This window comes from Mya arenaria, chromosome 12 (assembly GCF_026914265.1).
Source record: "Mya arenaria isolate MELC-2E11 chromosome 12, ASM2691426v1".
NCBI lineage: Eukaryota > Metazoa > Mollusca > Bivalvia > Myida > Myidae > Mya > Mya arenaria.
In genome coordinates, this window is record NC_069133.1 from 26190850 (window position 1) to 26216427 (window position 25578).

Genomic DNA, 25578 nt, shown 5'->3' on the forward strand with positions numbered 1-25578 from the left:
CTTTTAAAAACGAACCTTTTAAAACTCATTTCCCACCCATATGGTAATACTGTTAGAATTTAAGCGTTTTATTATCAATCTGTAATTATTAGTTGTACTAATATTATTCGACCTTTTAATATGAAGGTTGGGTTAGATATTGCAAATAATACAGTTACTTTCTCGATTCGCATTATGCTTGGCCCAAAACGAGCATTATAACATAATATGTGCTGTAATCATTGAGATTGGTTTTGGTAAGGATGGCAATATATTAAATAAGTAAAATATTAAGGCAGCAGATGGTTTACGTCAAAGTGTCCTTGTAGAGACTGCATCTTTGTCATACGATACATATATGTGGATGGGAATGGGAATATGATCATTCTGGCCCAAAAATGACATTTTGAGATATTGTAACCTTTATGATGCCAAGTATTTCTAGAACAAAAATCCAAAGTTTCAAGTCAAAATTCACAAAAACTAAAAAAATATAGTACTTTTCGTAACACGGGTGTAGAAATCGAAATGAACAAAATGTATGGTCTAATGTGTTTATTTAGAATGAAATATCCATGTCAGATAAGTATCATGTCAAGGACTATTTACATGTAACATATAAGTTTTAGCATAGAAACAATAAGCACTCATAGTTTGATTACAAAAGTTAACGAAAAGTTCATAAGTGCATTTGGTTGCTATGGTAACTATTGATAATGCCATTTTCACTCATTTTCTAAATGTTTCTCAAAAAATAATGTTTTTCATAAAGTTGTGTTTTAAGTTATTGACATTTTTATGATACCAAGCAATTGCAGAAATAAAATCTGAACTAGTCAGTCAAATATTAAAAAAACAACAATGGATATGGAACATTTCGTAACAGAGAGCTTTAACACAATTTGAACGAAATGTTCGCTAAATCTGTTCTTATTTTGAATGAAGTACACAAGTCAAAATATTAATATATAAAACTATCTTTACTAGTATCACATTCACTACAAAAGGAAAATAACAAGTATACATTGCTAATGTCCATAATGATAAAGAAACTTACAACAAAGGTCAAAGCAAAATTCAGTTGCTATGGTTACTTATGAAAATGCTATTACCAATCATTTTTGAAAGTCCGCATAATTTTTTTTTATTTATAAGTTATTGACATCTTTATGATACTAAGTATTTACAGAAATTAACTCTAAAGTTTCACGTTAAATTTCACAAAAGTTATAAAACATATGAAACATTATGAAACACAGGGATAAAAAACAATGTGAACAAAACTGTTCTTATTTTAAATATTATATATATGTCAAGATACCTGTTTAAATATATCACTTATCTTTACTAGTGTTACATAAACTTCAACATTAAAATAGCAAGTACACATTGCTAATGTCTATAATGACATAGAAATTGGCCACAAAGGTCAAAGCAAAAATCGGTTGCTATGGTTACTAATGAAAATGCTATTTCCAATCATTTTCAAAGTCTGCCACAAATAATGTGTTCTCAATATACAATGCGTTTTAAGTTATTGGCATGTAAATGATACCAAGTATCTTAGGTATAAAAACTAAAGTTTCTAGTCATTTTTGTACAAAGAAATCAAAAGATATGGATCATTCTGTTACACATTGGTAAGCCAGTTTGAAAACAATGTCCACTAAAAATGTTCTTATTTTAAATGCAGTGTCCATGCCGAAATACTAACTTAACTGTCTGTTATAGCTAACACATAAACTAATTCATAGACACAAAGAGTACACATTGCTCATTATATGTACAAAATGACATAAAAGAACTACATAAAACAACAGCCTGTTGCTATGGTTACATGTGATAAGCCATTTTTTACTCATTTCTTTCATATTTGCCACAAACATTTGATCTACAATCGACATTTCACCAACAAATGAGTAAACTTCGACTTTACACAGTTGGTTTAGGGCATACTACAGATCTTGATGACTCAGATCTAAAGAATGGACCAAAAGAATATTGAAGGTACGATTGACGTTCAGCATCTAGGCACGTTGCGTGCTTTATTTCAGGCAAAACACCACATTCTGGACTCATCCTCAAAAGAATAACTTCAATTTCTGAGGAATCTACAAACTCTTTGCATACTACAACTCCTGGTTTATGTTTTGATACATAGAAATGGTGGTATTTGGTAATATTCTTTAGAGTTTTGAAATATGTATCTAGGAATGATTTCCAACTGTGAACTGTGATTGGCTGTTGAGGGTCATAAACCAAGTGTGGGATGTTGTGGCCGGACTTTGAAGAGGTGAAAACAGTGTGGGCAATTTCTTGAAGATTCTCGGCATTACAACATCGCCACTGGACCTTCCAGTTGCCGAAGTGACAGTCAGGAGCAAATTTGGTGTGCCCAGCCAACATAGTGTTTAGTGTTACACTCTCATGCAATCCTGAAAATTGTTGGAAGATCTGTTTAGTGTAAATAAAACTTATCTATATTCACAAAAAATATAACTAAGCAAATGATTTTAACTAGGGTATAATAAAGTTTTCAAGACATATAAATCTTACAATAATGGAGTGTTAACATATGTTTATTTAGTTAACATATTCCTCATATCAAATTACTGCCAACTACACTTTAACTTCATCCAGTTCTGCATCCTTTAAAATTAAAGCACCAATCGCAGATATCAATGATGTGATTGATTTCAAAAGACAGTGCATTTGTCCTAAAAAATCAGACAAACAATAATTAACAGATAAGAAAACTTACCTGTCATTACAGGTCACATGGCATACCAAAGCACAGCATTGTTCTTGTTTTGGCCGACAGCATTATCGAAATAAACCTGGAAAATTTAATACATTTTTTTTTCTTTTTTAAGCTATATGCAGTACATGAAGAAAGCAATGTTATATTGATGGACACATTTCATAAGCCATGGTTGAATCCAAATATCCAATCGTTATCAATCATCGAATGTGAAATGGAAAAAAAAATCTGAGTAAGAATGTGTTTCATGGTGTAAAATATGTTAAGTTTCATCATCTTTTATATTCACTATTGATTCTCATAATCTCTTCTCAGCAATAAGGATAAAGTTTGCATAAGCTGTTAGAACCTTTAATCCATTAAAATTCTATAGATAATTTAAATGGGTGAAGCACTAAATACCTCAGCATGTTTTTCACCGACACCATAGTGCTGAAAGTAGTGGTGGGCCAGGCTCACGACACTGTCACTTCCTTTCCCCGGCAATTCGGCCTCGTCCACCAGATAAAATGTCTACTTTCCTGTACAAATAAATGTTAACTATTGTTAAAGGGACTAAACACCAGATTGGCACCAAAAACAGTTTTTTTCTGTAACAAATCTCAGGACAATTATTTAATAAAATGTTTTACTCTTTGATATCATAATTGTAAAAAAAATACCAAAATGTAAATGTTCGATCCGGATTCACCAAAATTGCAGTCCAATGTTGTATCTACTGTGCTACGAAGGCTTACTCTAAACCTTTGGAATATCTAAGCTATATACCTAACTTGGTAATATCAGGTGATAACATCGACAAGCCAATCACGCATACAAATGAATTCTACTAGGTATACATACCTAGTAATCTTTTTTAATGGTACAATACGAAAAAACTGCAAATATATAATTGTAAACTATGTGGTACTTCAGTTACATGTAGTTAGTTTCAATGCATTGTACTCATTGATACCAAGTTTATGTCAGTTTTCGACAATTTTCTTCTTTTTTTCCCGCTATTTCATCATATGGTGTATAGCCCCTTTAATTGATTTCACAAATAATAATAAAATTGTACTGAAATAGTCAGCAAGAAGATAATGTAGACAACCCAAAATGACACTAACAGATAGCTGTATTACTTTTACAGATCTTTATTTCTAATTAAAATTCATTTTTAAAATCCAAGCTAAGATCAAGAGTGTTTAACTTGTTTACGTTGAATCTTTTAAAAGTATTTCTAAGTATGGCCAAGGTAAAAGTTTTTGAACAGGAATACAAAGCTGACAACATAAAAAATCTAACCTAAAAAATTAATTCTGACTTGGAAAGACAATTTTTACAGGTACATCATTATTGTATAAGATCTGTCTTATTCTGTTACTCCATGTTTAATTCAGAGTGACATCTTACCATAAAAACATAGCTGAACCTAAGGCACACATGCGAAACACATGACACTTCTGTGGGGTAGCGAAATATATCGGCCCAACTTGTTGGCATGATGTGGATAGTGGACTTGCTGGGCAAAATCCCATGAGTAGTGGTAGTGCACATCTTGGCTACATGGTTCAGCACCTTCAAAGACAATAATGATAGCAAATAAAAAATCAAATAGTATTTTACTTTATGAAAACAGGTGATCCGAACCGTTATTCAGTAACATTCAAATGATAGTAGTATGCACACTGCAGTTTGTTTACATTTTGAATCTCCTTGACATCTTCAGTTCTCAGAGTACCATCATAACTATTTTACATTTTTTTATGTCGTTGAAATTAGTCTCAGAAACATCATGTCCACTATCAGACTCTTGTTCATTTCACAATCAAAATCATCATTATTTATCAAACATAAAATTGACCTTTCATCTGAATCTTTTATATTTTGACTTTGAGAAGACTGCACAAATTCATTTATAATAAAGATTGTCAAGTTAAAGTTGTTCATTTGCAAAATCTGGATCATCATTTTGAATATATTCTTTTTCATAAGGTACCGTCGAGGCCTGTGACAACGTTTAACATTTAACCTTGGCGGTCATTATCGGTTGCTAACAACAAAACAATTCGCAGAATTCACTTCCGGGTTTTGACAATTACTTTGATTGCCATGTGAAAGTACTGTCAAATTACTTATCAAGCTTGTAGATTGTGTTATACTGATTAAAAATAATCATTAATGATTAAATAACATTTTATTTGTACTTACCACTTGAAATTCCACAATTTAAACCAAGAAACGTTGAAGTTTAACACCGGATGTTCCTCGTGATAAACTGGGAAACGGTGTCTCGGTTACTTCGTTGTTTGTCAGAATGTTAACAAATATCGGTTATAAACAACCATTTCATGATCAAGCATATTCTGATCAATGTTCTTTCGTTTCAAAAAAATAAAATAATACTGTTTTTATTTCAAAAACGCCTTACATCATCGACCAGAAATGTTTGCACCTTACCGTCATACAAACGTAGTTGCCAAAGTCCAAAAGCCGAACAGCTGACCAACTCTTTCGGTAAATTAAACACACGTTCAAAGGTTATGATCAACTAAACGTCAATAAATAGTGTTTCAGAGGGTTTATTGCTGAAATTGACGTGTTTTTTTTTATGTTGACAACAAATAACTAAGTTTTAAGCTCGAAAATACCATGAAAAATCAAGGGGAAAAGAGTGCGCGATTTGATTCTCGCTTTTTCTCGTTATTCACGTTAGCGCCACAATGATCAAAATCGCGTTCCCATCCACATATACATTCATTCATTATGATATATATTATACAATGTGTTGTACGACTTGTTCACTATCGCATTTTACTTATAACAATTTATTGCGAAGTCAAGTGGTGTTACTTTTTACAGTGAATATAAATTGAAAACATTTCGGCTAAGTAAACTCGCATAGAATATGTTTAACGCATGGCAATAGTTTTCTAGTTTCGACTTATTTATTACCATCATTTAGTCGGATCATTTGTTTACATTTTATTTAAAGGAATTTATCGGACTACTTTTAACAAAAAAAACCTACATTAATAACACAATCTAGTTACAGCACAGGTAGCCGTGTTTAGCTGTTGTTTTTTTAGAGAAAAATCGTTAATATTTGATAAGAAAATGAATAACAGTACGAGTAATTAATTTAAGGAACAAATTACAAAAACATTATTTTATTTGGAAACATTACTGAACAGACAATTTATTGCAATCTTGAACATGAACCAACTTAGTCAATGCATGTTGGCTTATAAATCGATGCAACATAACATGAATCAACTTTCTTACTTTTCTGAGGAAAGGCTAATTTCAGTGTCAACAACATCATATCAACTTACTAACACTATATAGCGAAGCAAATCTTGGAAATGACAACTTTTCTCCCCGTGTGTATCTATTTGTCATCCAAAGTTCAGCTTGGGTACCACTGGTACTTTGTCATTTGTCTTTGACAGAAGACTAAGTAATTCTCTGAATTTATAGATAAGAAAGTACTAGTCTATGAAATGCCGCACCACTTAAAGCGAGATCTAAAGTATGATACACAATAATGTTTGTTAAACCACAACTGTTATTAAATCATGATCGAAGTGGCCGGGTAAAGGAACATCGAAGATGCTGTTTGATTTTTTTTGAAGTGTTTGTTCTCCATACATGTGTCCGCCTATTGTTAACTTCAATAAAACAGGCACGGCATTGTAATGTTAAGAGAAATGCAAAACGATAATTTAATAATTGGTAAAATAAGGATCAGAACGCAAACAAATCCAACTAACATTCCAAGCATTCAGAACGTGGCACAAAGTCGCGCAGAATTACTTGGTTTCCTTTTTACTTGATTGTGTTTGCAAAGTTCCAACAAACATTAATAATGGCTCGAGTGCAATTGTAGATTTAAGTCTGGCTCTTTTGTCGGAATATTGCACGCTTTCGTTTTAATCTATATTTTCTACATACCATCGGCTCGAACAATAACAAGTTTAGCATATCACATGTGTTTACTGAATGACTGGATTTTGTTTACTATGTAATAGTGTTATCCTTTGGGAATATCCTGGCCGATTGATCTATTATTGCGCAAAACGGCTGAAATATTACAGTTTGATCATAATGAATAACATGTTGTTGTTTTGTACAATGAATACAAACATATCTGCTTTGAGTGTTCGCTTTGCATTGACTAGGTATTTTCTCTATCTGGTTTTAAATAAATAATAAACTAATAATAACTCGAAATATGGCATGCTATCATTTTGATCTCATTTTCCTGCATGCCATCGGCAAAAACAAGGCATATTACATGTGTTTACTGAATAGCTGTATGTTGTTAACTATATGCAATATAATCATCCTTTGGGAATTCGCAGGCCGACTGACCTTTAATCGTGCAGAGCGGCTAAAACACAACAGTTTGATCATAATGAATATCATGTTGTTGTTTATTTACAATGATTACAAATATATCTGATTTGCTTTGAATGTTCGTTTTGCATTAACTAGGTATTTTCTCTGTCTGGTTTTAAATGAATATTAATTAAATAATTAGCATATTTCCAAGCCTTTCACATATTTTGTTTGATAGCAAAAAAACTGAATGACAGTCGAACAATTTAACTTCTATCTTGGCCAGTGTTTCTCCTAATTTCTGCGTACTACTAGATATATTGTGTTAACGACATAAAGGTTTTCAAACAAAAAAGTCGTTTTTCATTTCTATTCTAGCCATAAAAACGACATCATCGAATTATCTGCACTGGTTCATTCTTTCAAAGTGCAGCATTTATATGAACTGTCAAATTATAACAGTGTGTAATTTGAGTGATATAAATGATTAATTGGAATATTTCTCCGGAAAAATAAAACGCATATAAAGAATAAATATGGAGAAACCAAATTATCTGCGATAACTGCTCACTTTATTGTAATGGCGCTCTAGGAGATACATGCACAGCAAAACCACGTACAGTGACTTAAGGACATATTCAAGAGGGAAGTAAATTAAAAACACAATATAAAGCTCATTTATTTACTCGGATTTATAAAACCAAAAAATATGAGCCCTTGCAAGAATAAGAAGATGGCTTATATACAATTCGTTTTGTAGATTTTTACTAAAATGTTGAAACTTGAAAATGACAATCCTGCAATAACTTGTGCTCAAGCTGTTAAAAGCGTGGTGTTAAAAGAGATTCCCATCTCACGAGTTATATGCAGAAAACTAGAAGCGAGAAATGAATTAAGTCTATCAAATGAAATGTAGCTGATTTTGACAAATATAAGTTTTCAAATAGAAATAAGCGTTACTGATAATGTAAACAGACTAAAATCAATAGTTGCCTTAAACACCAGTACAAGTGAAAAGTGTCTAAAGATGCAATTCGTGCATCACCATCTATTCTCAAACATGAACAATGATTCATCCGCGTTAATCTCCTGGACCCGATTTCTCGAAACTTTGTCAGTCCGTTAAAACAGGATTAATGTAATCTCACTATTTTTGTTGTTCTACAAAAGGTGTTATATTTACTTCTTCAAGAATTTTTAGAAATTATGTAGGAATAATCGGTATGATTATCAGAATAAACCATTTACATTTATCAAAATCGATTTTCAGTATGTATTTTGGCTAATTGAAATAAGCGACTTAAGCCTGTTAAGCTTAAGAAGTTTCGAGAAATTGGGGCCTGTGTATTCAATGTTGAAGTTTTATTAAGAAACTGACTCTTATAGTGTGCATCAATATGCCAACGGGTTAGTAGATCCGCGAATCTGTTGTCCGCGGAAGTCAGGGGGATGGCGCGAATCTCGAACCAAATGAATAGTAGGTTGTTGTTTTATATTTCAACATATTATTAATGTAACTGTTTACACATTATCTTAACCTATATAATGCATTAGAAATATGGAGGTGTCGCGATATGGTATTACAGTATACTATCATTGTGTTTGCTAAAGATAGAAAAAGCTCATACGTCATGCGTTGCATAATAAAGCTGAACGTGTTGTTTATGGTTGGTTACTGAGAATCACGATTGTTTTTGTCCCGACCTTGAAACTTTGTTCTGTTACCGTTGTACTGGTCAACACACTTATTGCTTAGTAGAATTTCGGTATTAATACTCTTTAAATCATATGTTGTCATACCATCAGAAGGTAGATATTATATATGTCTTAAGTTATTTTCTCAAAAAAATATGCAATAGTGTTAATGTGTGTTTTACCGCATTGAAATGAAAAATGAAAACACCTGGTGTTTTAACCGGTCAGTACTCGTTTACCTTTTAGGCTTTTTTATTACAAATGACTTAAAATACAGATTCAGAATTTGTCTTAACTGAACACTTGATTTAGGGGCAACTAGATTGTAATATGTTTCTCCATTGCAACTGTAACGATTGAGCATCAGCATTATAATACGCTAATTTTCTGATAGAAATATTTAAGAATATAATGTTTACTTGCAAAGTTGATGGAGTATAGTTGGTCCATTGTCATTTCAAAGGTCTAAGCATTGACAGTGTTAAATTATATATGGCTTTCAGCGAACAGTTCTTATCAACCGAATCTGCTATTTCCAAACGTGTGATGTAGATTGTGCTTTCGACGACCTAAAGTCGTATTACTTTGATATTCTCAAATAATTGTTAATTCAAAGTAGTTCATTTATATTTTTATTTTCGTATTCAATATGTATGATTTAGGTTTGATTTCCATGTTTCGGAATTAACTATTGATCATTATTTCTAAGATTTCCCAGCAGGATAAAGTCATCAAGAAACATCAGTTTGATAAGCAACAAATGGTTATTTAAGGCAGCATAGCTGGATGATTTTTTTAAAAACGAGGAAATTTCTGTCAACAATTTGATTCAATGCCTAGAGCAAAAATATAAATATTTTCTTGAGCTGGAAAGGTCTAACACGCCTGAAAGCAAGGGAAAATGGTACATTACAGATGAAAGGCGTAAACACTTTCTTAAACAAAGGGTTTGGCTAAATGACCGGTAAGTCTTTGATATATTCCATTTAATTTTGTTTCTTTAATGTATAGTGTCATTATCTATTTCTAAAAATATGTTTTACCTTGCACAATATTGGGATACAGGAGAAAAGATGAAGACGCTTCTTTGGTGATGTTTGGAATTGTTGTTGTTGTTTTTTCTGACTCTGAGCCGCATGTATTTTTTGTTCCAGTGCTCACCAAACCGTGGAAATTAATTCAGAAATCAGTATGTACTTTTGTCATCCTTGAGATAATGTCTTATATTGGTGATTTATTCAATGATTAGAACCGCATTAATTTCCATAGTTTCATTAAAGATGCACTCTTTCTCCCAAACAAGATTTACCACAATTAATACAATTGTTTTATTATACTAAAAAGGATGAATAAATGTCCAAAAATTGGTTCTTATGAAGAATACCGAGTTTAATTTGAAAGAAAACGCGGTATTTTTACCTTATGAGACGATAGTAGTTCACAGTAAATCTTTTAGCAATCACCTATCATTTAATATTTTGGCGTTTTCAGCTATTAAAAAACCCGTAGCATTCTAGTTTTCAGTAAGTAATATTTTCCACAAATGCATTATTTTGTAAGTAGTTAAATGTTTATCATTCAAAATTTATGTTTGTTATATATGTGCATGTGTTGATTTTGAACAAGAGTATCACTTACGTGTTTGGTTGTAAACGACCGTGTATCAATCAAAACAGAATTATTGGGCTCCTGTGAAGCCAGTCAAAATACGTAGTTAAAACTTATTTATATTACATCGATTGTGAGACAAGTTATTACAACATTATATTTATCATTTTTTTACGGGTGAGTGTGGTCTTGTGTTGTGTGAGAAACCGGAGTACCCGTAGGAAACCCATTGTTCCGGCTTGGTGACCACAAACCAAACTCATATGCACATGCCGGGAATCAAACTCGGGTCGCCTAGGTTAGAAGCGTGTGCGCACACCGGACAACAAAATACAAAACTAAACCAATAAATATGTCTTAAAATGTTTATACAGATTCATATTCAATACAACTAGAAATGTTTTATACTTAAACATTTTATTTAAGGGCTTTTTGTTTCTCTATTGCAATTGTACATACGACATGCAGTTTTCATCTCTAAGATGTTTAACAAAGGGTTAATTGCTTAACATGCTTTGTTGTTGTTATGGCTTTTGTTGTTTGTTTTTAATGGATGTGTCCTGCCTGGCGTTAGGTTTTAAATTGGAACCTGATGCTAAATATATCATAAATTTCGTATGACATATTAGAACGTGATGGTAATTATATTATCGTGGTGTTATGCTTTGATAATACCAATTCTTATTGTTACTTTTAGAATTCGCGCTCACATAGATGTATTTTAACCTGACAGTTGAGATGTTATTTAAGTTACTGTATTTCCAAGTCACATAAGGATAACCCGAAGATATATTTTGATTTTTTTAATATTCTATCCTTCGTTTTTCGCCTTGATTTCTACTCTAAAGAACTTTCGAAATAAAAGGAATCTTTTCCGTACAAAGTAAACGGGAATATAAAAAAAACAGCAATAAGCTGTTATGGTAATTTAAATCTTATTTTCATGAATTTCGGTGCTACGTTTAAATGCGAGATATCCTAGCAAATGTAACAATACATTACTTTCCCAGATATAACATCAAATTAAAATACTTTTCCGTTACTTCTATGGTTTGACAGGTTTAAGTAACTTATTTCACTTAGATAAAAATACAATTTGGTCAACTTATATAAATCGTCGATTGTGATGATTTTAAAAATTATTTTTACTATAAGTCTAAAAACTAATTCAATAAGTTAATATAACGCAAGCTATTGGAAAAAACAAGCAAACTGATACTGTGATACGGGACTTAAGATTTTTCGAAAATAAATGGAACTGAGCACGCAACACCTACTATAATTATGGAGTGACAACTATAGAGAAGACGTGAGAGCGTGCAAGATATTACGATAGTATGTGGAAGCTCCTATTGACATGTGAAAGGAAATAATGGTACTGATTATAAATGATTTATGGGAGGTTTGTCTGATTGATTTTTTTTGGGGGGGGGGATTTTTGGAAACCAGTTGTTTGTTTAAGTTTTGATTTATTTGTTTCTTGTGTCAACTTTGACTAGGTGGCGTAAATAGTAAAAAAGCAGAACATAATAAAGAGTATCACAGAAACGCTTTCCACATTGATATTGGATATGGCAGTTATTTATCTATGTTGGGCAACATTGTTATGCTTAAAGCTATAAAAATACGAAATTGAAAGACGTCGAAATGCTCGTTTTGATGACAAATAGCTTTGAAGATTAATTTCTACCATTTCATTTTGCTGCAAACATATGGCGAAGTCATTAAAAGATCATCTGGGATTGGCAAACAATGCTGCAATTGTTGGGACGAATACGTAAAAAACGTCAAATGGTGGAGCAAAAAAGTGAAAATACGAAATCATTTACCGTAGAAAGCATTAATCACGAAGATGTATTATCAACATTTATGCAACATTGTTACTATACTGTTTCTTATTTCTACTTTCAACTTTGTTCTTTCCCATATTAATGTGAAACAATATTAAATTCTTAAAGTAAAAAACAATTGGTGATTTAAGGCAGACTGACACTTGATTTTCTTAATCTCTTATTCAGTTGTTATGACGCAGTATTTAAAAGTAAACTATTGATCATCACTTTTGAGAACTCCTTCGACGTTATATAAATGTTCATTGATTATAACATTCTACACAGAATGAAGCATTTGAACATTGCATTGATTTCTTTCAACAAAATTGTTTATTTATTCGACAGTATTATCCGAACTGTTTTCTGAAACTGGAAAGGTTTGACACGCTTGAGAGTAAATAATGTTGGTTAACTAAAACAGAGGAGAAACGTTGATTTGTTTTAAAACGAGAGGTTTTTACCTAATCATTGACAATTTCGTGACATTTATAAGCTTTTAACCATATAACTCCACTCGTGTCTTAACCAACATTTCTTTATAATATACCTGAATTCTTCATAAGAATTAATATAATTATGTTCTTATGTGTTTAATTATATCATACGCACCGATTATTGTTAAATATTGAGTTGTACCATGTATCAACCTCTATGAATCCCCGAATAATGTAAAGGGCCGCTGAATACCGCGTGCCAAGAAAGATGGCTTCCTAATATATTTCATTTGATTTATATGTTTTTTTAGAATGAAGCCTCATCATTGCCTAATTCAAGGAAGATAAATAAAGCAATATAATGGAACGTGTTTTTGTCCTGTTTGTTATGCATCTGTTGCATTATCTATTCCGTGATGCTTTCCTTGTTCGCTCCTATACTTGATACAGCTTATCAACACAAAAGAACAAATTAAAACTGAATTCAGAATTTTTTTAGTTGTGTCTGGTGGTAAACACATTAATTAGAATTGCATTGATTTTCTCAGCTTCATTCAATACGGGCTCTAAACCGAGCGAAGCTCGGCAGAGCCCTATTACGGTCACACATAGCACTACTTTCGTTCAAAAGTTGCACATACTATCAGCCTGAAAAAAAGACGTAAAGGTGATGGAACCAGTATTTTTTCTGTTCATAAACTATATTGAGCGCGTGCATGCCGGACACCAACGTCATCAGAGCGTGACGATACGGAAGAATGAAATTTAAACTATGAGATGCGGCGAAATAGCGCCCTACTAGTTATTAAAATAATTCAAAATATGCTTATAAGCAATTACTATGAATACTTTTGGTAAACTCAAAAACACAAATAAAACATATTTCTATAGATTGTCTGAGATATATACTTTGTGTTCACTTGTTTATTAAAGATATTCATACGCATTGTTTACCATTCTATACGAAGGTCACACTTGACAGTTAGTAGTTGTCATTTTAGGCTTTACAATATCAATACTATTTAGATGTTTGACAGTTGTTGATCGGATAGAAATTGCGGTTCCTGTTGGATTACCGATTTAATTACGACCATGGATTATACCGGTACACATAGCAGAGCTTGTCACGTCAGCCAGGTACAGTATGATTATTTTGTAAAAATGTAAAACCACTTTTCAGTAAATCATACAATGAAGATATCAATTTCATAAACTTATGACATGCGGTTGACCAGTTCAGAAATCGCTATGGCTGAGCGAGTTATTGCCACTGAAAAGATGGATGGGGTGTTCCGTCTGTGAACCTCAACAATGGATGAGTGAGATGTTTTGACTGACATCAAATGATGGGAACACCTTTCAATTACCAACACGGTGGTTGAGAGATTGAAACTAAAAAGATATACAGGAATTTTGTGACAGGTGAACTCTTGTGCCATGCAACACCATTTTTTTTGTAAATTAAGAAGTTGTGCGGGGAGGGTGCGGGAGGGGTATCCCCTCCTGCCAAGTGAAACCATGGCGGAGCGCAAGATTATGACTGAACAGATCAATGGACGGTTGCGGTCCGACACCATTTGAATGATTAAGATTGCATGTAACATTAAAATATTTAATATGTAAAAATATACGACCAAAAGTGGATTATTTGTTTATTATATGTATCATAGAGTACACAGTGACAAACACATTTTTTTATAATTCTCAGACCAAAAGATCACGCAAGGGACCGAATCGCCCCAATCAGATAGCTCGACTGGCCACAACTGCAGTCCAAATACCAGGTAACTGAAATGCAACATCACTTTTTTGTGACAGATGTTATTAAATTAAGAAGTTGGAAGGGGAGGGTGCGGGAGGGGTTTCCCCTCCTGCCAAAAAAAAAACATGGCGGAGCGCAAGATTATGACTGAAAAGATAAATGGACGGTTGCGTTCCAACACCATGGCTTTGTGAGCTATTGTGACTGTAAAGATGAATGGTTTTGCTTTGATCCACAGATTGTGTGAAAGATTGCAAATAAATAGTGCCGAGTGACCCCTCGTGCCAAGCAAAACTATGGGAGATTAGAGATTGTGACTGAATATGTTGAGAGGAAGGCTGACACCATAAGAGTGCAAGATTGTGATTGAAAGACAAATAAGCAAATCCGGGTTGATGGTTTTGCTGTGGGCCACAGATCGTGTGAAATATTGTAACTAAATAGTCAGTCCAGGGTGTGGAGAAGGCGAACCATCCTGCCAAACAACCTCCATGACTGAGTGAGAGTTGCCATACCCTTACAATGAAACAACATGGCTTTGTGAGAGAATCATCAATGTTACTAAAATACACTTACTTTACAGGTGCACATGTATGTTATCAAGCTGTGCAATTCTTTATTCATACGTTCTGTTCTATATACATTTTAAAACTTTAAAATGGAGGTGCACCTCTTAGAGATTATATGAAAATACTGTTTTGAAGAGATACATTGTAAGCTTGGTTAGTGTCTATATGAAACATATAGTTAGAATAACTGTGGTCTTAGGCCATATTTACATATTTTTAACAACGGTGACTTCATTTGTTAGTGTGATAGTCTCTTCATCTGCTTCAATGAAAACAAATTGACCCTTGTTTATTATATTCTGAGTTTAAAATAGGTGTTAATCTGTTTCAGATCGGAATTCATCACTATAGTACCGTATTCACCAGCAAGGTTTTATCCAGGAAACCAGAGTGGCATCTGGGATTGATCTCTTCAGTAAGTTGGATTTACCAGTAACGTTTTATCCAGGATACCTGAGTGGCATCAGGATTTGATCACTTCAGTACTGTATTCACCAGTAACATTTAATCCAGGATACCAGAGTTGGCATATGGGACGATCATTTCAGTACCCTATACCAGAGTGCATTATGTATCTTGGATCAATGACTTCAGTACTGTAATCATCATAAACAATTGAAATAAGAGACAATAATTGCATATGTATCAAATGCAGAGAAATGTGTCAATTTTCTTGGAGAGTATTCCCCTATCAATAGATCACTACATCACAGTTTATTACAGTCATCTTGTCAGTAGGCTGCTAAACTCTTGCGGGGGTAGGGAGGGGGCAATTTACTATGTATAAAATTCAGTGACATTGTTAAAATTAAAACAAAGCCTAATATGTTCTGAACAATTAAGTGTATTGGCAAAGTATATACTTTTTGTAGTTTTAAACTGAATGAGCTTATGAATGAGCTAATGTAAGCATAATTATAGTACATTTTTGTTCTGATAATGTTGTGAACATTTAAATTGCTTTATTGTGCATATATTACACGTTTACAACATAACTTCATATGTATCAATAACAAGAACAAATGTTTTGTTGAATAATCTATGTGCTTGTTTTTAGCTCATCTGAGCACAAAGTGCTCAAGGTGAGCTATTATGATCGCCCGGTGTCCGTCATCCGTCGTAGTCGTCCGTTGTCGTCCGTCGTCAACAATTTGACTGTTAACACTCTAGAGGTCACAGTTTGGGCAAAATCTTAATGAAACTTAGTCAGAATGTTACTCTCAATAAAATCTTGGACGAGTTCGATATTGGGTCAGCTGGGGTTAAAAACTAGGTCACCCGGTCAAATTAAAGGAAAAGCTTGTTAACACTATAGAAGTCACATTTATGACTGTATCTTCAGGAAACTTGCTCAGAATGTTAATATTGATAATCTCTAGGTTACGTTCGAATCTAGGTCAAGTGTGGTCAAAAACTCGGTCACCTGGTCAAATTGAAGGAAAAGCTTGTTAATACTCTAGGTCCCAATTTCTCGAAACTTCTTAAGCTTAACAGGCTTAAGTAGCTTTTAATATTTCAATTACTCAAAATACATACTTGAATGGAGTTTTGATAAATGAAAAATGGTTTAATTTAACTAACATATAGATAATTCCTATTTAAAGTATAAAAACTCTTAAAGAAGTAAATATTATCCAAATTATTGAAAACCAAAAATAGTGCGTTTAGCTTAATCCGGTTATAAGGGACTTAAGAAGTTTCGAGAAATTGAGGCCTGAGGTCTCATTTACGACTGTATCTTCCTGAAAGTCTGTCAGAATGTTTATATTGATTAGCTCTAGGCCAGGTTCGATCTTGGTCATGTGCAGTCAAAAACTAGGTCACCAGGTCAAGTAATAGGAAAAGCATGTTAACACTCTAGAGGCCACATTTATGACCATATGTTCATGGAACTTGATCAGATTGTTATTCTTGATGATCTGTATTGGATTAGATGAGCGATACAGGGCCTTCAGGGCCCTCTTGTTTTTTTTAACTGTTATAGATGTATAATTCAGTTTAAAGACTCATACTTTAAATAATTAAATATTTTCATACTTTCTGCATACATTCAATGATGGAAAGGTGCTAACAACATCAACTACATGGAATTTATATTCATTTCAAACTGCTGAGGTGGTCAAACCATTTTTCCAGGTTATTTGCAGAACCTTAAAAATCTAATATATACACAATGCTGTTTTACATATAAAAATAGTTTAGTACAGGTTAATTGTCAGATAACTGTACTGATTAGTTTTAAGTAAACTCAATCTGTTTCGTTTACCTTCTTATGTTTAAAGTAGGAATCATTTATTTGTACTGTAAACGCTTGTATGATATTTAGTATTAGGTAAATTAATATACCTGTGTTTGTTATTATGAGTTTTTTCAAACATTAAAATATTAAATTTGCATTGCATTGCCTTAATCTTACTTGTTATGCACCTTAATATTCTAATTGGTGTAGTCAAAGTCATAGTATGTCATATAAAATGAATTTTGCCTTTGACACTTGTTTACCTACGAAAAAATGTACTGCATTAGCAGTTTCTGCAGTTGATAACATACAAAGAGCCCGTCTAAGGCAGTGCCTTATTTCATATTACTTTTATATTATGAAAACACCAAAATGAATTGTACACTAGTGTTAGAATTAATGTGCCAGAAAATGATTATTATATCTCTACACACTTTGTATCAGGTTGTGTGTTATTTCGCATGAATTATAATGTTCTAATGTCAATAGTATTACATATAAGTTTGCCAAATTATCGACCTTTTCTTGAACATATACATTGTAAAAGAATTTGCGAGTGTTCCGATGTCATGACCAAATTGTAGAATTACAAAAATAATTCCGAGTTGCTGCGCTTTCTTGTTGATGTAGCGTACGGAAAACCCTTATACTGTTTAGATTAGCTATGGCTCCTATTCAAACTCCTAAAAAACTTCGAACATTAAATTAGGAGCTTCTAGAAATAGCTTTATCCGACATCCGAACATAACATGTGTTGCGTGAAAAGAACCCATTACGACACACTATCTTTCATAAAATGGTTCCAAGGCATTGGACACATTGTATTATTGCTCATGGCCGTTGAATCAGTTCCTGTACGTTGACAAGTATGAACACATGAACTTCTAAGTAATTACCATTCCTAGTGTGATTGCGTGTTTTTGGGCAACGATTGGGTGTGGAAAAGACGTTATTGAATAAAAACTACTCTTAATGCAAGTTGTGTCAAGTTGTTGCAATGTCGCTCAATGTTAATGTTAATGATCGCGTTTACACTTTAACATTGAACAAGTTGCGTAATCATCGTTTTATTGAAAAGTGATTTCAGCAGTCGAATATTGTGAAATTGAACATAGAGTGAAGATGCATGTTATGAGTAAAGTTACTACAATAACAACCCCATTTTTTATGTTATATTCAAGCGCTTTAGCGTAATAGTATCAATTCAATCAGAATGTAACAGGTGATGTTACTATTTTGTACCATGTTGTCAAGAACAACGTAAAAAGCTACCGTGGGTATGTACAGGTGCGTAGCATTGTTTGTGTGAAAGTGTAATGGTAGTACTTTAAAAAATTAAAAAAATTGAGTTATGAGAAACTGAATATATAATGTAATTAAGCTTTCTTATGAACTGTTCAAGGCCGACGGCTAACACACTCAGGAGAAATGAACATTATTTTAAACCTCTCTAGATATGTTATTGGCAGACATGTATTTATCAACCATGACTATGCAAGAATTGACTTCAATCTTGATCGTTAATCTTTAATATTTGTAACTATATGCATACATTTCAAATGAATGTAATAAAAAAAAGATGGGTAGTAGTGAATTATACAAATTATAAAACAAATATATTTTGACTTTTTTTCAATTATTATATTCGTATCACTTGAAGAGATGCGCATCAAGAAGAAATTCAAATCAAATTTAAAATCCAAACATATCAAACATAAAAAATAACATATACCCACTGTGTGCTTTTGTATTAGTTCATATATATGACCATACTTTCCCTAAAACATTCAGTATTGAGCCTGCGCTTTCAACGAAATATTCTTTCAATCTTCACTTACGTAGCGTCGCCGTTCCTTGGCACTACGAGTATCCCAATATTAGAAACGAGTCATGAAAAGACCTGGCTCTGGGACACATTTCATCGTGCTGTCCATGAAGACAAAAAAGTTCATCTATCGCATGGTGCTTTTTCCCAATAGTCTATTTGGAGTGTGTTTAAGTTTAAAAAGCGGATTTTGAAAATGTTCGTGCTGGATATTAAATACGGGATAGTTATAGGCATTTAAAAAATAAAAATAAAGTTTAAATAGATGCCGTTGAAAGACTCGATCTGAACATTGAGACGGATATAATCCAAATTCAGATTAATATCCAGTGAGCTTGTGTTGTTTAAGTTGTAAACAGGTAGCTTTGAAAATGATTAAACAGTCTTTGAATTCACATGGCCCTGTGGTAAGTCATTCTTTTATTCAATGTCGTTTCAATAATAAAGGACCGATTAACGTTATTCAAGTTTACAACTTCGTTAACGTCATCGATGTTAACTTTCACATATGTACTATACTAGAAATGTCTTGGACAAAGTTATGATCTGCAGTTTATCTCACATATATTTAGACAACTGTTTGAACCTATGTACCATTGACCTTGTTTAATTTTACGCAAAGGTCCGTACTTGACATTGCCAAACCCACAATACCCTGCGCTCAAGCTGCTTATATCAAAGATTAAAGAAGATTTTTGTCATACAAATTCCTAAGCATAAATATTCTACGAGAACACTTTATATACATACAACTGTTTGCTATTACTTGATATAATATCATATTAAGAAAACCCTTACAACTTCTTCCCGTTCTAACAACATAATTGTCTGATAAACTTTGAAATTTGCTCCACCGATTGAATATCAAAATAACACACTCAAATAGAGAATTGTAGTTTTGTACATTCATTTGTACAATACATAAATATATATATATATATATATATATATATATATATATATATATATATATATATATATATATATATATATATATATATATATATATATTGCCATGACTCAACACATGATAGTTTACACATGCAATTATGTCTTTTAGAATCCACTACGTTTTGCGCTATCACTGGTTAATCAAATTTAACTATATTATCTAAAATTTATCATAGAGTATATTTTTCGGCCCGTTTAAGAATTATTTTCACCGCATTTTCAGTGTATATTTGTAGAACCACAATCTTTTAGACATTTCAAGGGCACTGTTTTATGATCAACCCACATTTCTACCGTGATAAACACACGTTGTTTCATTCAGCAGATTGAGTAATTTATCAGTCATGGTACTGTCTAGTATCCGATCAACGCATCAATATCATTCACCAGTCTTTATGACCGTTTGTTGTTTTGACAAAATGGTGTTTTTCTACAGCCACTGACATAAGTGTCATAAAAACTCTACACTACATTATCCAAATAGATATTTGTGGAAAATCAAATGTAGTGTTATTTGCAATCTATGTAAGTCATTATGACGACACCAGTAAAGAAGTGCTGGAAAAAAAGTGTTCTGTACAGGTATTTTATACCTCAAAATCGCATTGATGGATATAATACACTTCTAAAAATTGCACACGTTTAGTATTGTAAGCGGGAATAGCGTGTATATCATAGTGCCTTGCAGTAAAATCAACCAAAAAGATTCACATAAGATAGGGATGCTTTTACAGAATGTATAAATCAATGGTTGTCCAATGTATATTTACGTGTGAAGTGAAAGCATTTTTCAATTTATTTTGGTTGACTTATCCTGTTTAGGTGACGATCAATAATTGTGTATTACATCTTAAATGTTACATTTCCATAAAACATATCATCAAACTATTATAACTTAAGTTGTTTATGATTATTGTCCTACCTTAACTAAACCTCCGCAGTAAAATGGCACTTTCGGCAATTTATTCGTCGCTGCCAGAAGCCAATGACGTCTACTGGAATGTTTTATGGAGTGACATATGCAATGCCGGGAGCCGTTAATGGCATTCTAATTTCACCGGAACTCTATTAACTTTCTAAAACTATTAAACAAGATTAAATAATGGGTTTAATTGCAATACATTAATACAACTCTAATTGTTTGGCATCATTTTATGTTACTGTAAGTTCTAAAAATAGCTAAGCAGACACGACTCAGCAAATAAATCAAAACATATATTTAGGTAGCGATTACCTCCAAAACATATAGAATAGGGAAGAAACAATACGTGGAGTTTTAAGCCAGATGTACCGTTTGTTGTATCTCAGTGTTTTGCTGCACCTATGTGCGGTAGGAAATGTGAAGAAGTTTTTTCCCAATTCAATTCCAATATACAAAGTATACTACGTTAAAACATTTTAGTTGAATATTTACTTTCATCGTGGAAATACTTTATTTTCATAATCAATACATTTCAGAAGTATCCACCAACTAGCCTAAAGACACATCCTCAAAAAGTTTTACAGCTGTAAGATATATTTGAGTTGCTCTTTAAGTGCTGGGTATTTGCTAATCAAAAAGGTTCCTGTTGTTTATAAATCAAACTATGCGATTTTGTGGCGAAGTATCAATATTTGTTAACTACAACATCAATACATTTGTTGTAAAAACTACTAAAACTACATGGTATCGAAACAAAAGGCTTTCGGCAGAGGTGGGTAGACACTTAATCTCAAAAAATGAAAGAAATCACTGCCGTTTGTATGAAAATCCTCCGTATATATCGATAACGTATGTATGTGGTAGACTAACTGATTTATTTTAATAGCGCTCTTTATTGTCAGAGCGCCCAAATATATCATCAAAACCACTTAGTGAAATGGAAAACATATTCGAGAGGGACGATTTACTAGTATACGTACACTTTATGTCTTTATTTTATACAAGTAATTGATGCGACCCGCATCTTGACACAACAAATATAAAATAATGTCATTTAACATGCATTGTACCTCGCAAACTTTTAGACTAACGGCATCCTTTTCATACTTCTCGGCGCTTTAACACAACATTATACATTTGGCTACTTTAAGTAAGCAGCCTCATCCATAACAATTTGAATATTTTACAGAGATTTTTAAATACCTTTATCTGTAATTGCACAATATATGAATCTGAAAGAGATGCCGCGAATTTGTATTGCATGACAATTTTTATCATTTATTCCATGTACTCACGATTAAAAGTAAATTAATCCAGAAAATCACTTTATGGCATGTATAATTGCCAAGTAAATACACATGAATTCGTGTTTAACACTTGTGTTAGACTTATGTTGAGTACGGGTTATTGAAAAGTTCCAAATTTGCAAAGGATGTTTCACAGCTCCCTTCTTACATGATTGAACGTCGCTATGTTGTATCATTTAATATAATCGATTACCTGTAGTTTGCAAATATATGCAATATATGGGAATTGAGAGAATTGTTGATAAGTATATGTTAAATCTTCGTTAGGAAGTTTGGAATTTTCCCACGTTACGTTGTTTGTATAAAAAACCGATATGGCTGCCGTTGTTTCTGCTACAGCGAATTGGCCATTTCATGGCTGTTTCTTGGTCGCTGGCAAAATGTCAGGTCGAAAGTTCCTTAGCGGCCGAACATGTGCCGTTCTGGTTTAATATCAGTCAGAAAACGGCCCAGCCAAATTTCGGCCATTTCATGGCCAAATCCCTGGATAATGCTTGGACATGGCGTTCTTGTTTATTTTTTAATTGAGATAAGCCCGTTTTTTGTCTTCTCTGTTCTTATTTTATTCCCTTTGAATATTTTGTGAAATTTTGATAATCTTACAAAGATTTGCATTGAAAAGCATTTATTCTGCAGGTATCATTTTTTTCTGCAAGTTTGGAACATTTCGGCATTTGTTGGCAGAAATACTGAACATAGTCTTTGACTTGAGAAATATAGGACTTTCTGATAGTACGGACGCCTTAGATTTTTTGATACACACTACTAAAATATTTGAAGAAGTTTTAATTTCATTTCATCTAATACAATATCTCGTATTGTTCGAACTGCATTTATTTATGCAACCTGATGACACCCCGTAACAGCTGTGGTGCAACATTATCAATGATTAACCTTGAACTAAGCAAACATATATGAATCTCTATAAAACAGTTAGATTTAAGATGCGGCAAGCTGATGGACTATGAATAGTGTGTAATCGTTACACAAATGTCCATATTCGAAACTAAATATATGAACATGGTATAAAGGAGGTCCCGATGATGTAAATAAACGCATTCAATTATACTGTAGATAACTTGTTTATTAGTTTTCATTACTGTTGGACAAAGTACGACTTTGGTCTAAAAAACTACACCAATAGACTTGTATTCCAGTGCACTCGTGTTTCACTGACCGTTCCAAGCGGTAATAACATCTTGTAATTTATTTTGATGAGTGTGGGGTTTGTATTAATGTATGTGTTGTTAATACGCTAATGTCTCTTATTCATTGTCGTTTTGGCGCTTGCATTTTGCCTATTAACAGGGCTTAGTTTTTAATTTTAAACTTATGGGCTTGTCTCCATGCTATATATTCTAACGTATACTTGATGCATAATTTGTCTGTTTATGATGTTTTGTGGCGTTTTGTATATTTTCTTTTAGTGCATATAAACAAGGTATATGTGTTTAGACTGTTGTCTTCTGAGCTTGTATCTCTAGTTTGTAATTGCATTTTGAAAATTTCTTCGGTCGAGCCTGAGCATTTTCTTTTTTTCTTTATGTCTAATGTTTATATGTTTAATGCTGAAATGATGTGGAATAATTTTTAACTTTATCTTAACATTGGAGTACAAGGGTTAAGTCAATAACCATTCACATTTCCCGTTACAAGCGAAAGCAAAATTGATCAAGGTTTAAATGTGATGTAGAAGCAAGACTGATTTATCTCTAAAGCTCATTAGGAATTGTAAAGATAGGGGATCTTTCCTGCTAAGTGGTGTCCCACAATCAATATTCTACAATAACTTAACCTACTGCAAGTACATCTAATCGTTCTGCTCTAAAATCATGCGATCGGAATCAGAACACGTCCAATTGCATGTCTGATGATAACATGGGTATAAATTACAATTTTGGCATGAAATTTGATAATGCTTAAACAAACTGAAAACACATTAAATTAAGATTCATAAACAAGACAAACCTTTTTTGACAAATGTTGACAAACATGTGGATTCAAATGAATTAATATTTGCCTTGGGCGTAAACAAAGTTGTCATTTTCAACAAGTTAATGTCTTTGTCTTCACCGCATCGGAAAATATGTCATGCATTTGATATATGAGTCTGTTTATTCTTCGTACAAAAATAATGTTTGTGTATGTAAGAAATAGCTGATCTGACATTCCTGCAAAATCCTGCAAATAATGAACAATGTGTTGTTTTGTAAGTTTCTCGAAATCATCCATGAGTTCTTTCAACTTTGTTATTTCTAACACATAAAACATTCTGTCAGGTTAATACATGAGAATGATTGTTTTTACACTGTGTTCAGTAAACATTGTAAAGGTCAACATACTAATTATTTTTGTTGACAAATATGGTCATACCATCAGACGCTAGACATTCAAAATGTTTATTTTCAATAATATTCGCAAGACCTTTTAAATTATAATGCACGTTTATGACTAATATTTCTTGTTCAAATCCACTTTACATTCTTAATCAAATTAGAAAAATTCAGAATTGAAATTTCACCATCATGTAATGTAAAACACGTTTTTATCTCAGAGCAAGATTGGCCGCAAATCAATGGTGAAGTCCAGGGGAATTTAGTTAAATTGTTTGTATCATTATTTGGCAAAGCTGGTCATCTAAATGTGCATTTCTCTTTGTTACTACACTTATGACCAGGTTGTTTGATAATTAAATAGATAGCGTCACAGTTTAACATATGTCATATGTTTTCTTAATGGATTAGCTCCACAACTGTTTGCTGTTACTTGATACATTGTCATGTCTAGAAAACCCAGACAAATTATTCTCGGTTTAAGAACATGCTTGTCTTATATATCTAAAAGATGGCCAAACATATTGCATAACAAGATAATACATCCAAATAGTGAGTTTAATTGGTCTGCATTCGAAATGCAAACCTGTATTAATGATGCTATAACTCAACACAGAATAATATTCAGAATCATATGAGGTACTTCGTCGACGGTATTTTGAACCATCACTAGTAAAATTTATATAAATATTTTATCATGACTTGATCATAACTATTTGTTTGGCCCTTTGAAGAATTTGAGAAACTTTGTTTCATGATGTATGTCTCGAGCTACAATCTCTCAAGCATTTTTAGGGATTTGTGCTGAAATAAGTGTATACTTGCACCGTGATAAAACACGTTGTTTTATTTTATAGATTTTGCACAAGCATCTCACAATCTAGCAACCTATCAACATATCAGCATCACTCACCTGTGTTCTGTATCATGCATCATAATAAGATGTTTTGACGAGTTCTCTTTATCTCTACATCCACTGACCGAGCTGTCAAGACTAAACTTCTAGACAGTATTCCAACAGATAGTTTTGGAAAAGCA

The 25578-nt window shown here is 32.7% G+C and overlaps 1 long non-coding RNA gene across 3 annotated transcripts; it reads right to left on the reverse strand.

Moving 5' to 3' along the window:
* Positions 1-519: 519 nt before the first annotated feature.
* On the reverse strand, positions 520-5469 carry LOC128212389 (uncharacterized). Of its 3 annotated transcripts, XR_008257445.1 has the most exons (5): positions 4934-5469; positions 4136-4300; positions 3143-3261; positions 2741-2816; positions 520-2414 (listed from the first exon to the last, which is right to left on the reverse strand). It is a non-coding gene; the product is annotated as an uncharacterized LOC128212389 (long non-coding RNA). The 3 variants fall into 3 exon arrangements; XR_008257446.1 differs by lacking the exon at positions 4136-4300; XR_008257444.1 differs by having other exon boundaries at positions 4136-5469.
* Positions 5470-25578: the final 20109 nt, after the last annotated feature.